The sequence below is a fragment of the Phascolarctos cinereus genome, unplaced genomic scaffold, assembly GCF_003287225.1.
Source record: "Phascolarctos cinereus isolate Bilbo 61053 unplaced genomic scaffold, phaCin_HiC Scaffold_1;HRSCAF=81, whole genome shotgun sequence".
NCBI lineage: Eukaryota > Metazoa > Chordata > Mammalia > Diprotodontia > Phascolarctidae > Phascolarctos > Phascolarctos cinereus.
This window is the reverse complement of record NW_027555514.1, coordinates 270,204,042-270,219,526: the sequence shown is the minus strand read 5'-3', so window position 1 is coordinate 270,219,526 and position 15,485 is coordinate 270,204,042. Positions and strand designations below refer to the sequence as shown.

General features: G+C 38.7%; 1 protein-coding gene and 1 non-coding gene across 4 annotated transcripts in view; one reads left to right on the top strand and one right to left on the bottom strand.

Moving 5' to 3' along the window:
• ANO4 (anoctamin 4) overlaps positions 1 to 15,485 on the bottom strand; it is a 415,292-nt gene that overhangs the window by 217,086 nt on the left and 182,721 nt on the right. The gene's annotated exons all lie outside the window — the stretch shown is intronic.
• Positions 675 to 781, top strand: LOC144455242 (U6 spliceosomal RNA). The gene has a single exon (XR_013483960.1). It is a non-coding gene; the product is annotated as a U6 spliceosomal RNA (small nuclear RNA).

Sequence of the window (15,485 nt, the reverse complement as noted above, 5' to 3'; positions counted from 1 at the left end):
TTTCAGCTCTACTCATCCACAAAATAGCAGCATTGGACCAATTCATCTCCAATGTTCCTTTTAGAACTAAATCCTATGATCACTGACAGGCAAAAAAGATGAAGGAATCTTGAAGCAATGAAAGAGCTTCTATAAGGCAATAATTCGTGGTTACCATGATTTTGGGAAGATTGGAGATGGGATTGCTGGAGGGTACTTTGCACACTTGGTTTATATGATAGCCAAATGCTAAAAGGATCAAATCACCCTAGTGTGGTGGCAAAGAGAAAAGCATCACATTTTCTTTTTCTTGATGTGGGCAATGCCATTTTAGAATGCTCTAAATTTCAGTGGTAAAATGAGTCAAACCCAAATCTTATGTTTTGCCTTCCTTTTCCCTACTTCTTGTACAGCTTCAATGAAAAGACAGAATCTACCTGGCACTGAACCACTGAGGCCAACAATGTGCAGGGCTTCTTTGCCCTTTTGTGTGTCCCGGACTCCTTGGGCAGCGTGGTGAAGCCTATGGATCCATCCTTAGAATAACATCATTAAACATAAAATAAAACAGCATAAAATGACAAAGAAAACCAATTATATTGACATGTAGTCATAAAAAATATTTTTAAAAAACAAGGTCCCCGACCCCAGGTTCAGGCTAGCAAATTAGGAAGTCTCTTGAAACATAACAAACTGTGCTCGCTTCGGCAGCACACATACTAAAATTGGAATGATACAGAGAAGATGAGCGTGGCCCCTGCGCAAGGATGACCCGCAAATTTGTGAAGTGTTCCATATTTTTTAAATAAATAATTCTTACCCTAAAGAAAAAAAAAGAAACATAACAAACTGCCCAAGGTCAGGGTCTAACCAGTTGCAAACCAATATAATTATATTTTTTATGTATTATATATACTCTGAGTACCTGTGGGAAATGGCTTCTATTGCGAAGCTCACTTGCCCTATAGAAAAACACCTCTCTACACATCATATGAATAAAGCACTGAGTCTAGAGTCAGGAAGACCCAAGTTCAAATCCAACTTCAGACACTTAACAGCTGTGTGCTCTTGCATATTGTCACTTAGGCTTTCTGTGCCTCAGTTTCTTCATCCTTCAAATGTGAATAATAACAACATCTTTATAGGATTGTTGTAAAGAACAAATGAGTTGATACAAAAAGAGCTTCTTTCTGTAATTACTGGGATCCACTTCTTCATAGGATCTGGTAGACTAAAACACCCTAGAAGTCATCTAGTCCAAACCCTTCATTGTACAGAAAAGGAAATAGAAGCTGGGAGAGTGACATGACTTCATGATTTACTCAAGGTCACACAAATATAAGTAGCTCCCTATAAGAGCTGGAATTTGAACAAAGATCCTTTGACTAAATATACAGTTCTTCTCTTTCACCTTATTTTTCTAGGTAGAAGGGATTTCTCTCTTTTCAGTCTCAGGTCATTCTTTTTGTTTTATTATCTTAAATATTTTCAAACTTGATGTAAAATTATATACTCTCATCCCAACCTCACACCATCCCTCCCCACTAGACTGCAAGGAATTGGAGAAAAGGAACTATATAGTTTCTCATCTTCATATATCCAGTAATTCAATTTAATTCAATTAAGTACAACAGACATTTATTAAGTTGCTGTTATGTTCCAGGCACTTGGCTAGGTGCAAAAATGAAAATGCTCCTTTCAAGGAGATCACATTCTAATTGAAGGTACAATATGCACATGAGGTACACTGGAAAATGTGCTGCCTTTTGAGTCTTTTTATGTAAGCTAAAATCCTGTCTGTCATTTTCTACCTGTGTGACCTTGTGCAAACTGAATCTACCTTTCAGGGTCTCAGTTTCCTCATCTGTAAAACTAGGACATTGGACTAGGTGGTCAAGCTGGACATTCTTTCAGTATGGACTATATGATACATCAACTTTGCTTTTTCCAAGGACCAATCTAGTTAGGTGTGGAAACGCTCATTGTCAATGTTATGGCCATTTGGTATTTGTTTTTTTGAGCAACACAACTTTTAATATAGCCTTATTTGAAATCATGATTTCTTTTTTGAATTTAGTTGATGTGTAATTGGCTCCTCATTTTAACTCATTGAATCTTCGTATTTTAGGACTGCTTTTTCTTTCTCAGTTTTTTTGGGAACAACATAAGATTCTGCTTTTTTTTTCTTTTTCAGGCAATTGGGATTAAGTGACATTCCCAGGGTCACACAGCTAGTAAGTGTCAAGTGTTTGGTCTGAGGCCGGATTTGAACTCAGGTACTCCTCACTTCAGGGCCACTGCTCTATCCACTCTATGCCACCTACCTGCCGAAGATTCCTCTTTGTAATCTATCTTGCTGCTCTCTCTTCTCTTTTATGGGTGTTTGTTCCATTTATGTTCATAGTTATTATTGTCCCAAGTTTCTATCCAAGGCCCATCTTTTTAATTCAGTACTTTCCTGGTGATATTTATTATATGGTGTTAGCCATGGAACACTAAAAGTCCTCAAAGAACTGAAGTTGAAGATCACCTAAAGGGCAAAGGTAAACTATATGGTAGATATGAAAACCATATACAGAAAGTAAGGAACTGCAAAGAAGTGATAGTAAGGCTATCAGAGAAATTTATGACCCAGAAAAAGAGATAGACTAGCATAGATAAAAGAGCAAGGGAAAAGTGAACATTGGCTTTTTGCAAACAATTAAAAATAAAGTTAACAATGTTGAATAGTTGGATGTTTGCAATACACCCCCTGAGTAAATGAAGTAAAAGAATGGCAGTTAGACAAAGAATCTCACTAGAGAGAACTTCAAGAACTATTTAAATAATTTCACTTTATCAAAAAATACTTAGTCTGTCAGGCATTTACATTCAAGGGTTTTTTTTTCTGTCCTCCTTAGGAATATACTCATAACATGCCTTCCTAGCAGTAAAAATAAAACAGCTACTTCATTCATTTTATGTAACTTTTTCTATTTCCTCACTGACCCATTCATTTTTTACATTTCCTTTATCCATTCTTTATTTAAATACCAGACCTTATTTTCTAATTTATATTTTATCTCCTTTCCCTGTTTCATGCCCTAATTCAATTAATTGTCAATACCTACACTTCTTTCCCTCTCATACTACTTTAAAAATGCTTCAGTTTTCTCATGATTATTTTTAAAAGTCCAAGATTTAATTCAATGGGAAATTACTCCCACCTACACTCCAAACCTAAATAAAAAATGTTCATGAACTACTATGGCAAAGGAATTATATCATCTGAGGACCAATATCTGGCCTATTTTCTCATAATACTGTTTAAAGACACATGGAAGATGAAATTTAATAAATTATTATAATTATTGATAGCACCTACCACAGTGCGTATAGCGGATTGTTTTTGTTCAGTTGTTTCAGTCATGTACAACTCTTCATGATCCCACTTAAGGTTTTCTTAGCAAAGATAGTGGTGTGGGTTGCCATTTCCTTTTTCAGCTCATTTTACAGATGAAGAACTGAGGCAAATAGGGTTAAGTGACTTGCCCAGGGTCACACAGCTAGGAAGTGTCTGAGGCCAGATTTGAACTCATAAAGATGAGTTTTCCTGATTCCAAGGCCAATGCTCTATCCACTGCACCACCTACTTGCCCCCATAGTATACAAGGGGCATTTAATAAATGACTGTTGATTGATTATTTAAAGAGAAATAAAAACAATAATTTATTAAGCACCAAATATGTGCCAGACCCTGCACTAAGTGCTTTACAAATACTATCTCAATTGATTCTTACAACAACCTTGTGAGGTAGGTGCTATTATTATCCTCATTTTACAATTAAGGAAAATGAATCAGACACAGGTAAAGTGACTTGTCCAGGGTCACACAGCTAGCAAGTATCTGAGGCTAGATTTGAACTCAGGCTTTCCTGACCCCATTCTAATGCTTTATCCATTGCATTACAATTGCCCACGGAAACCCTGTAGTCTTCAGAGGCTATCCAGTCCAACCCATCCATTTTATATATGAGGAAATGGAAGCCCAGGGAGGTGAAAGACATCAGAGAGATTTATGACCCAGAAAAAAAAGAGATGGAATGACACAGACCAAGAGCAAGGGATAGCTGAGCACTGGATTTTTACAAAAAAATCACTTTTAATATTAGGTGAATAGATTCTTGCGATACATTTTCTCTAAGAAAATGTAGCGGGGAAAGAGAGAGAAACTCACTAAAGTGGAAACTACAGAAGTAAACCTTTGGCTTGATGACCAGAACTATTAGCCCTGTGGAAAAGCAGAATTGACAAACTCAGCCTGGAGAATTTCAAGAGGATTCTGGTTGACCACTTGTCAGGTATAGTTATAGAGGTGATGTCTGTTCAAGTACAGATTGAAATAGATGTCCTCTGATGACACTTTCAACTCTGAAATTTTGTGCTTTGGTGATTATTTATCTCCAAAATTTAGTACAGTAGATACTTTATAAGTATTTGTTCAATGAATGAAAGTCACAAATGGCTATGCTATGAAGGGGATCAGAAAACTGTCAGGTTTTTTCTTCTTTTAGCAAATTAACCTATCTTCCAATGGTGCATGCGTGACAACCTGTTATGTACCTGTCATTCTCTTTCTAGATCATATGCTCTGGTTGGGTAATGTGTCAATCAATGAGACATATTCCTTAAAACAAATGAAACAGCTATCATTCAATTCAGTTCAATAAGAACAGTGTTTGCCACATGGTTAGCACTGAACCAGATATTATGAGATGTAGAAGAGGCAGAAGAACTATGAAAAAGAGGGAGAGGGGCAGCTAGGTGGTGCAGTGGCCCTGGATTCAGGAGGACCTGAGTTCAAATCTGGCCTCAGACACATAACACTTACTAGCATTGTGACCCTGGTCAAGTCACTTAACCCCATTGCCTAGCCGAAAAGAAAAGAAAAGAAAAGAAAAGAAAAGAAAAGAAAAGAAAAGAAAAGAAAAGAAAAGAAAAGAAAAGAAAAGAAAAAGAGGGAGAGAGTCTAAGGGGCCTGAGGTAGGCAGGGCTAACACTTAGAAGAACAAAAGGAGCTAGTACTTTTAATAAACTGATCACTCTAGGAAGAGTACAGTGCAGCCATTTTGAGAAAAAAATCACAAGAAAGCTACAAAGGCATAAACATGGAGTTGGTAGAAATGCTGTGGTGCAAGCGAAACACTTATGGATTTATCTATCCTTCCAAATATTTCAGTCCACATAGCCCCCTCCTGCTTCTGACTGAGGAAATCTTACCTAAGCAATCTAGATCAGGTTTGATACCCATTTTTTTTAAAAAAGATATATTATAGAAGGGACTCTTATTTAGTTGTAGGTGGGAAAAGATAACTGCCACAGTCCCTTCCAAGTATCAGAGACTCCCCAGTTCCAATGATTACTACTGCCTCAGTCAATAACCTAGATTCAGTACTAAGATGATGGACAGCACCAGAGTCACTGGGACTCCTCCTTCCCCACAATCCCATCTTTGCCAAGACTTTTCAACCTCCACAAGTATAAAGCAATTTATCATTTGGTTTTTTTAAATTTTTTTTATTATTTGTTTTAAACAGAATCCACTTTATTATGGAAATGCTTACTTACCAAAGGATTCAATAATCAAGGTATCTTTATAGCCAAGTGCCAAAAGGTACAGACATGAAAAATCCCACTCACTGCAATGCAGTATATGACGTGGTAAGAAAAAAAGTACAGATTTAGAGTCAGAGGGCCTGCATTTGAATGCTGACTTACATTTACTGGTAGTCTGACCTCTAGTAATTCACTCCATCTCTCTTAGCCTCAGTTTATTTATCTGTAAAATAATGGACTAGAATACCTCTAAGATCCCTTCCAGTTCTAAATCTAGCATCATATGAAGTATGTTGGTGGGGCAGAAGGAGATAACAGTATTGACTGGAGTTAGATTGGTTTTAAGGAACACGTAGAACACAGTGAACATTTATTAAATACTTCCTATGTGTAAGGAAGAGACAATATGACATGGTGAATACTGAGATAACCATAGAGTTGAGAGCACATGGGTTGCGATACATACTAGCTGTGTGATTCTGGGAAAGTAACTTAACATCTCGGTGGTATAGATGATTCTCTAAGACTTAGAGTTGCAAAATAGGTGTTGACACGATAGCAGGGGTTTTCTCATCAGGCATTCCCTATACCAGTGAAGTCACAGTTACGGACTCCTTCGCCTTAATGCACATTAACAATCAACAAAAATAAAATAATTATTTTATACAATTCATTTATTCAAGAAATATGTATTAGAAAGTGAATGGTACAGAGGATAGAGTATGGGGCTATGAGGCAAGAAGTCATTAATTGCTTGCTATGTGAAGACTTGAGTTTGAATCCTGCCTCAGACACTTACTAGCTGTGTAACCCTGGACAAGTTAATTAGCCTGTCTCCATTTCCTCAGTTTCCTATAAACTGAGAATAAAAATTTCACCTACCTCCCAGGATTATTGTGAGGAGCAAATGAGATATCTGTAAAGTGCACAATGCCTGGCCAACAGTAGGTGCTTAATATTTGTTTAATCAATATAAGGAGTTTTCACACACTTATATGTCTCAAGCAGCATATATTTCTTATTTGAAAAGTGGCCCCATATTGATAAATTAGTTATTGTTTCCATGTCCCCTTGATTGTTTATAGATATCTGGGGGAGTGGGACACTTCTCTTCCTGAATTCAAGTAGTTGCACCTGCTCACTCTCCCCTTCCCAACTTGGAAAGTCCCTAATCTTTCATCCAACTAGAAATTAGACTACCTAATGGTATATTATTTCCATTTAATTAATTGGTCTTATTTGATTGAAATGAAAAATAAAAGTCTGTATCCTCTCCATATTTGGGGTCCAGGCCTAAGCTGAGTTGTTCTGATCTTGGTTTCTTGGACAACTGCGATGTATTGCTTAATAAATCATTACACTCAGAAGATGGGACCTTTGTTTCCTTAGTCATTTCATCTTTCACCTGCCACACCTACTGATTTGACTTGTACCTCAGTTTCGTCATCTGTAAAATGAGTTCTAAATCTATGATCCTATGATAAATTAAAATGTGAGTTAGTCCAAAGAAAGTTACTTTCTAGCTAGTGGTTGGGGAAAGGGGATGTCAATGAACTCTTCATGGAAAAGGTGGCATCTGATTTGAGCTTTAAAAGAAAGGAAGAATTTCAACTGGAGCAGAGATGTTGGGGACAGGAAATGGGGCATCTATTCTAGCTCTAGGGGACATGGAATGAGAAAAAACCTAGAGGAAGGTGGTGTTAGGAGATGGTTAGGAAGGAGACGGGAGTCCAACGTGAGCATCTTTCTGCATGATTTACTACCCTTGGACAGCACCAGTCCTGGCTTCTGCAGAGCTTTTCATCTGCTAGAGAATCATGCAGAAAGATGCTGTACGTCATTTCCCCCACTAAATGCTACGTAACCACCTGCTACTGGTCCTTGCCTTTTGTGGTAAGCCAGTACTGTGATACGTAGATCACTGTGGGCTTTGTTTTGCGGTTAAACATCCTTGCCTTGCTCTTCAACAGTACTTTTTCATCAATTGTCGTTACATGCATGAACCCGAAATGATTCCAGGTGGCTTTGCATCTTCTGGCCCCTTTTCCACCTCTAGTTCTGTGCAAATTAGCACTACCTTTTCGTTTCTGCTGTATTGATTTGTATTGCTCCTCACATAGGGCTAATTTCACTGCCAGTCTACTTAAATCATGTATTATTAAACTGTTTTGTGTGTCCTAGACCCCTTTGATAGTCTGCTGAAGCTTATGGACTCCTCACGATGCTTTTGAATGCATAAAAAATACACAGGATTGCAAAAGCAAACCAATTATACTGAAATACAAGGATCAATTTTTTTTTAAAAGATTCATAGAGCCCAGCTAAAGATCCCTTGATAGATGATGCTACTTTTCTGGGCAGTCTGGCCTGGAAAAAAAGACAATCATCTATGAAAAGAATAAGAGACTTGGAATGAGAAGATCTAGTTTTAAACCTCAACTCTGCTGCTTCCTATCTGTGTGATTCTGAACAAGTCACTAAACATCTCTAGGCCTCTATTTCCCCAAGTAAAATGTAAAAATCCTTTCTAGCTTTAAATCTTATGATATTATCCCAAATGAAACTCCTCCTAGCTCTCAATCAATGATCTTACAAAACCCATAAAAAGCAAGAATGAGACATTTACCTCAACTCCCAATTCTGTCTTCCCAACTAAGTTCCTAGATGAGTTTCTCTCAAGCAGCCATGGATAGTTTAGGGAGCTCTCATCTTCCTGTCAAATTCCTTTGTGGGTGTTAAGTTGTCACGATTCTGCAAAAATGCCTAATTTCAATTCTGCACCCAGTGTTTATGTCTGATAAACATTGGATAATATTGCGTGGGCAGAACTGACAGAAGCTCAATTTGAGTAGATACAGTGAAATTCCACAGACTTTTATTAAGTGCCTACTATGTGTAAGACACTTTACTTGACAGAAAGAACCAGGAAGTCATGTCAATAGGGGAGGAGGATGTCATTCACTTCCTCATCACCTCTGCCTCCCAAATTCCTTCCTTTCCTTCAAGGCTTAGCTGAAGCACCACCTTCAGGGGAACATCTTTCCTGATCTCCATCCCCAACTGTTATTGCCTAACAACAACAATAAAATTTCTTTTGATGGACACATAAAATTATAAATATTATAAGAAACGGTATGGGAGAGAGCTTTGCATAGTGGATAGAAAGCTGGTCTTGGTTCCAGGAAGGCATGGATTCAAATCCAACTTCTGACACCCACTGACTTTATGATTGACCAAGTCACTTAAATCTCAAAGTGCCCTGAGGACACTCTCTGATACTCTGAGTTTCAGATAATGGGAAGAACTGAATTAATCCTGAGAATCTCCTCATTCAGGTATAACATGTGTCAATGGAATCAAAGTTCTAGGGCCATCCTTCTTTCTTGTCTATACTAATATATGTCTTTCCCCCCTCTTTAGCCCCATTAGAATGTATGTTCTATAAGGATGGGCCATTTCATTTATCTTTGTATCCCCAGCTCTAGCCATAATGTTTAGCCCATAAGAAGTCCCAATAAATGCTTGTTGGCTTACTGGAATAGGAAGTGAGACTGTGAAATGAGCAGCAGTGGGATCTGGCACTTTGTATAAAAATGTCTCTCTGTAGAAGAGATGTATGCAAATATAATATCCTTCAGCAGAGAATGTAAACTTCCAAAAATGCCAGGAAAGCTATTAGGTCATGATATGTCTGTTACAGTAAATAATTTTATAAAATGGTAAAATCAAGAGATTTTAAAGGGTCAATTGATGGCTTTTTTATTATTCTAGTGGCTTACACATAAATTAAGGTTCGAATAAGGTCTTTTTGGAAGATTTCCTTCCCCCAAGTGTAAGTTGGCATAACTATTCCTATAATATTATTAACAGTTAATTGGGTTTACAATTGTTGGAATGGCTTCCTTAAAGAGAAAAATAGGCTTTTCATAAATCATAATTACCAGTAAGGGAACAGAACAATAGTCCAAAAGAAAGCTATTGCAAAGAATTAAGTGCTATGTGTCAATCACTGTGCTAAGTACTGGGGATACAAAGAAAAAGGCAAAGTAGTCCCTACCCTCAGGATGTTATATTCTAATGGGAGAGAGAAGATGTATACAAAAAGGTATGTGTGAGATACATAGAGAATAGGTAGAATGTAACTTAGAGTGGCTGCCACCAGCAGCTAGGAAGGACAAGGAAACATCTGCAGCAGGTAATACTTGAGCTGATCTTTGAGGAAACAGCATTCTAGGAGGAGGGACAGTGAATACAAAGGCAAAGGGATAGGAGATGAAGAATAGTGAGACACTATAAGCAAGAACTTATAGCTGGACCAACACACATAAAGCCAGGCACTATGCCAAGAGTTTGGGATACAAGAAAGGGCAAAAACACAGTCCCTCTCCTCAGGGGCTCACATTCTCACTGGAGAAATAACACATGCATAACATACAAGATGTATACAGAGCACATGGAAGGTAATTCTAGTTGCATCAGCATCGGGGGGGAGAGGGGAAGTAGGAATGACCTCCTCTGGAATGTAGAATTTGAGCTAAGTTGCGAAGAAAACCAGGGAATTTGAGAGGCAGAAGTGACAAATGAGAGCCTCTTAGGCATGGAGGACAAGGGCCCGGGCACAGAGCTGGGACATGGGGTATCACGGACAGGGCAAGTAAGGGCAAGTAAGCCAGGGCAGCCAGACTGAGGAACGCATGGAAAAGAATGAAGTATGAGACTGGGAAAGTAGGAAGGGACAGAGCAGTGGTGACAAATTCAAAAAGAAATGGGGCCTCTCAACTATACATAAGAGTGCCCCACTAGCTGCATGTTGACTTAGAAAACTACATATTAACATTATGCATGTTCTATTGTATTTTTATTTATTTTGTTAAATATTTCCCAATTATATTTTAATTTGGTCAGGGCTGCACTGGAGGGTGTTGGAGGTCACATAAGACCAATGGGCCAACTGTTTTACTCTTCTGCATTAGATGAGAGAGGAATTTTTATTTGACCCTGGACATAAAAGGGTCAAATTTTTATTTGAGCGTGGTGGTCACCTGGTCAGATCTATACTTTAGAAAACTCATTTTGAAATGTGTGTGAAACACAGATTGGAGTGGGGAGGGACTTGAAGCAGGAAGTCCAAATAGAACACTATTACAACTAGCCATGTGAGAGGTAAAAAGGGTTTGAATTGGGAGTGGGTGGTGGGTGGTAGTGGTAGCTACGTGAGAATAAAGAAGGCAATGGATACAAGAGATGCTGAGGAGAAAGAATTTACAAGATTTAGCAACTAACTGATTACATGGGCTAGGTGACCAAGAGAGAGCAGTAAAAGATGACCCTCAGGTGAATCTGAGTAGCCTAAGGATGGTGGTACCCATGACAGTCCTCAAGAAGTTCAGAAGAGAGATGAGTATGCAGGGAATAAAAATGAGTTCTATTCCAGACGTGGAGAATTTGAGATGCTTTTAGGACATGCAGCTCCATATGTCCAGTGTAATTAGTGATGTCAGACTGGAGCTCAGGAGACAGATCATGGTTGGGATACGTGGACCTGAAAGCTAATTTTATTTGTTGTTCAGTCATTTTCAGTCATGTCCAACTCTTCATGACCCCATCTGTGATTTTCTTGACCAAAACATTCAATTGGTTTGCCATCTCCAGCTCTTTTAATAGATTAGGAAACTTAGGCAAGTAGGATTAAGTGACTTGCTGAGGATCACGCAAGTAGTAAATGTCTGAAGCTGGATTTGAACTCATGAAGATGAATCTTCCTAATTCCAAGCCCAGTGCTCTATGAGCAACTGCAAATTATACACACCATTAGTGGGTGTGACCTTGATGAAGATACAACAAAGGAAAGTGAGAAGGAACAGTCAGACAAGTAGGAGGAAAACTAAGACAGAGCAGTGACATGAGAAGTGTCCAGGAAGACAAGGTAGTCAAGAGTGTCTGAGGAGGCAGAGAGATGAAGGAAGATGAGAACCAAGATGACATCATCGAACTTGGCAATTATGAGATGACTAGTAACTACAGACAGAGCACTTTCAGTTGAGTCATGAAGTTGGAAGCCAAATTGCAGAGGGTTTAGTGAGAGTGAGAGGAGAGGTTGTGAAATCATGGAGCATAAACAGCTTGTTCAAGGAATTCAGCTGATTAGGGAAGAAGAGATATATAGGCCAATAACTGGCAGGGGTGGTAGGACATACTGAGAGGCCTTTAAGGGATGGGGAGTCATGGGTATATTTATGGGTACCAGGGAAGAAAATAAATAGAACAGAAAATAATAGACTTGAACTGCCGTATAAAACCAGGATCAGTCCTTCATCACCTCTCACCTGATCTTCTAATAACCTCCTTTCTACATCCATCCTTTCCTTTCTCTAATTCATCCTCCATACCACTTCCAAATTGATATCCCTCAAGCACTCAATAGCCAATGGGACTCCCCAGCTCAAGAAGCTTCAGCAAGTACCTATTGTCTACATGATAAAACACGAACTTCGTTGACTTCAGAATTGCTTTGCAGTCTAGCCCTGATTTGTCTTTCTAGGCTGATTAGATGTTATTTTTACCTCAGTCATTCTATATTCCAGCCACACTGGTTACTTGTTATCCTCGGCATTGTTGTTTCTTGTCTTCCTGCCTTTGTGCAGGCTACCCACCATGACTGGAAATTTTTTTCTCACCTTGGCCTCTTTGAACCTCTGGCCACCTACAAGGTTCAGCTCACGTCCCCTTCTGTAAGACACCTTTCCAGATTCTCTCAGGTGTTTGTATGTTTTTCATCCCTGCCACACCATTACTGTATATTTAAAAAGAAGTGTGATATGGCCCATAACGAGCCAACCTTGGAGTCAGGAAGATGTGGGTTAAGGTCCTGCCGCTTCCATATACTGACTATGTGACCTTGGGCAAGTCACTTCACTTCTTGGTGCTCTGGGAAACTCTCAATCTAAGACAGAATATGCTGACGTGTACTAGGAGAAGAAGTTTCCTCACCAATGAAACTCACATCCAGTCTTTATCCCTGTCCTTAAATATTTGTAGAGAGCTATCTATGTCTGTGTTCTTTCCACCCAGTAGAACGTAAGTGCCTTAAGGGTAGAGATGGTTCTATTTTCTGTCTTTATATTCTTATTATCCAACACAATGCTTGGCTTATAGTATGGGCTTAATAAATGTTTCTGGAGTTCAAATGATTCATAATTTCTCATTATAAATTGGAATACAGCTGCCTGGATGGGAACATCTGGGCCCAAGTCTATTGAACTAAGACTCTTGGTGTAAGAACAATGAGAACGAAGTCAAGATCATTAGGTAGATTTTTCTATCAGCATGTAAGTCTATAACTTCCTTTCTATATTGTATATATTGTATTGTATTGTAATATATTGTATATATTCTCTACATGTTTACATGTATATGTGCCGCTTCCTTTGATGACTCCTTGAGGGTAGGGCCTGCTTTACTTTTGTCTTAGTATTCTCAGCACCTAGTATAGTGCCTGGCACACAGTAGGCACATGAAAAAAATCCATTTTGATGGATTGGAAGAAGCTTATGATTCAGAAGGGATGATGAGTGATGACAATTGCTGACATTTCATCAGCATGCTAAGGTTTGCAAACTCTGATGTATACCTCTCAATCACTCTGAGAGGCAGGTGCTCCAGGTATGTTTTCTTTATTTTACAGATTCTGAAAATGATGTTCATGAAGGTTGTGACTTGCCCATGGTTTTGAGTACTTGTTTGAGGCAGGATTCTATCCCAGTCTGCATGACCCTAAATCCAGTATTCTATCCATTATGCACCAATAGCACATGCACCCATTGAAATTAGGTATTATTGTTTACTCATTTCAGTTGTGTGACCCCATTTCTCTTTGTGACCCCATTTGGGGTTTTCTTGGCAAAGATATCAGAACGGTTTGCCATTTCCTTCTCCAGATTATTTTACAGATGAGGAAGCTGAGGCAAGTAGAGGTAAGTGACTTGCCATGGTCACACAGCTAGTAAGTGTCTGAGACCAGTTCTGAACTCAGGAAGATGACTTTTCCTGCTTCCCAGCCCAGCACTCTATCCACTGGACCACCTAGAATGAAAAGACCCTAATTCTAATTTTCTGGAGCAGATTCATCACCCTCTATAGTATTTCATCCAAAGTGTTGTTGAGGGTTAAGGTCTCTTCTCCTCTCCCTTACTCTTTCTTCTCTTCTTCCATTATTTCATCAGCTCTCTTGGGTTTACCTATCATCTCCATGCAGATAACTCACAGATCTTTCTTTCTGTCCAACTCATCTCTCTCCTAAAATTCAGTCTCACATGATCATCTGCCACTTAGACACTTCAAACTAGATGTGCCAAAAACATCTCAATCTCAACATGCCCAAAGCTAAACTCATTACCTTCCTCTACCCCTGCTTCAAATGTCCTTATTTCTATCAAAGACATCATCATCTTTCCAGACTTCTGGGTTTGTAAACCCAACATTATCCATGACTTCACACTCCCCCACCTCATCCCACATATGTAATTGGTTGTCAAATCTTGCCCTTCCTACCTTCACAACATTTCTCAAACCTGACTCCCTTTTTCCACTCACAGAGCTACTGCATTAGTCCAGGCTATTTGGTTGACACATAATCAAGATGACTGTCTGTAAGTGTAGATCTGAGCATGTCACTCCCTTATTCAGACCACCCCAGGGCCTTACTATTATACTTGGTATAAAATAGAAATTATTTTGTTTAGCTTTTAAAGCCTTATACAATTTGACCCCAATCGCTTCTTCCAGTCTCACTGGACATTACTCCCCTTCCCAAATTCTAGGCAACTCTCTAAAACCAAATTGCAGAGATACATCAATCAGAATTGTCCAATACAGCCAGACCAAACTTCTCTTTCTTCCATGCTTCATTTTCTATCTCCAGGTCTTTGCACCTGCAATTCTCCATGCCCTACTTCCCTTGGCACCAAGAATCCTTCTTTTCCTTCAAGATACAACCCAAGCACTGCCTTCTACATCAGAGATTCTTAATCTTTATAGCAACATGGACCTCTCTGCAGTTAGGTGAAGCCTATGGATCCACCTTCTTGAAATAACTTTAAAAAATTTCATAACAGAATGAAATGCTATATTTCAGTTAAAGCTTAGTGCAAAGAGAGAGAGAGAATTTTGTCCCACACAATTTCATGTACCTCCTAAAATCCATCCATTGACTTGAAGTTAAAAACTCTGTTTTATAAAAAGCCTTTCCTGTTCTCCTCCAACTGCTATTCTCCTTCCCAAAGTACCCCCTATTCCTTTTTAAATTCCTTTTATTTTATAATGTATTCTCCATATACTCATATTTGTCTCTGCTGTCTTCCCCAAGAGAATTTAAGTTCCTAGAGAAGAGCTACTGATTTTTCTTGTACCCCATTGCCTAGCACAGTGTCCAGCACATAGCAGGTGTTTTCTGACTGCTTAATTTATAGCTTTTTAAAAGGTGAAATAAAAGAATGAGACATTTGTCTTCCAGAAGAATAAAGATTTACCCTGACAACTACTGAGAATATAAGCAGGGTGGAGAAGAATTTTACTGGAAGTGATTTAAAACCAACGCAGTTTCATCTTTCCCCTATGAAGACTTATAATAATTATAATTTTTAAAAAAGAAGTAATTCCCACAACAAATGAATAAATGTTGCTTTCTGGGAAATAAATAGCCAGGACACATTTGCCTTGTTATTGAGTTTCTGGAACATCCATTGTAAAGACATTAGAAAAATTCTCCTGCCACTTAGAAGAGAAATGAGGCATGCTCTCTTTGGTTCCAGAGGTAGAACTGGAAGGAATGGGTGGAAGGTGCCAACAGGAAGCTTTGGATTCCCCAGAAGGATGAACTGCCAAAGCAGGGAGCCATCCAAAAGTGGAATGTG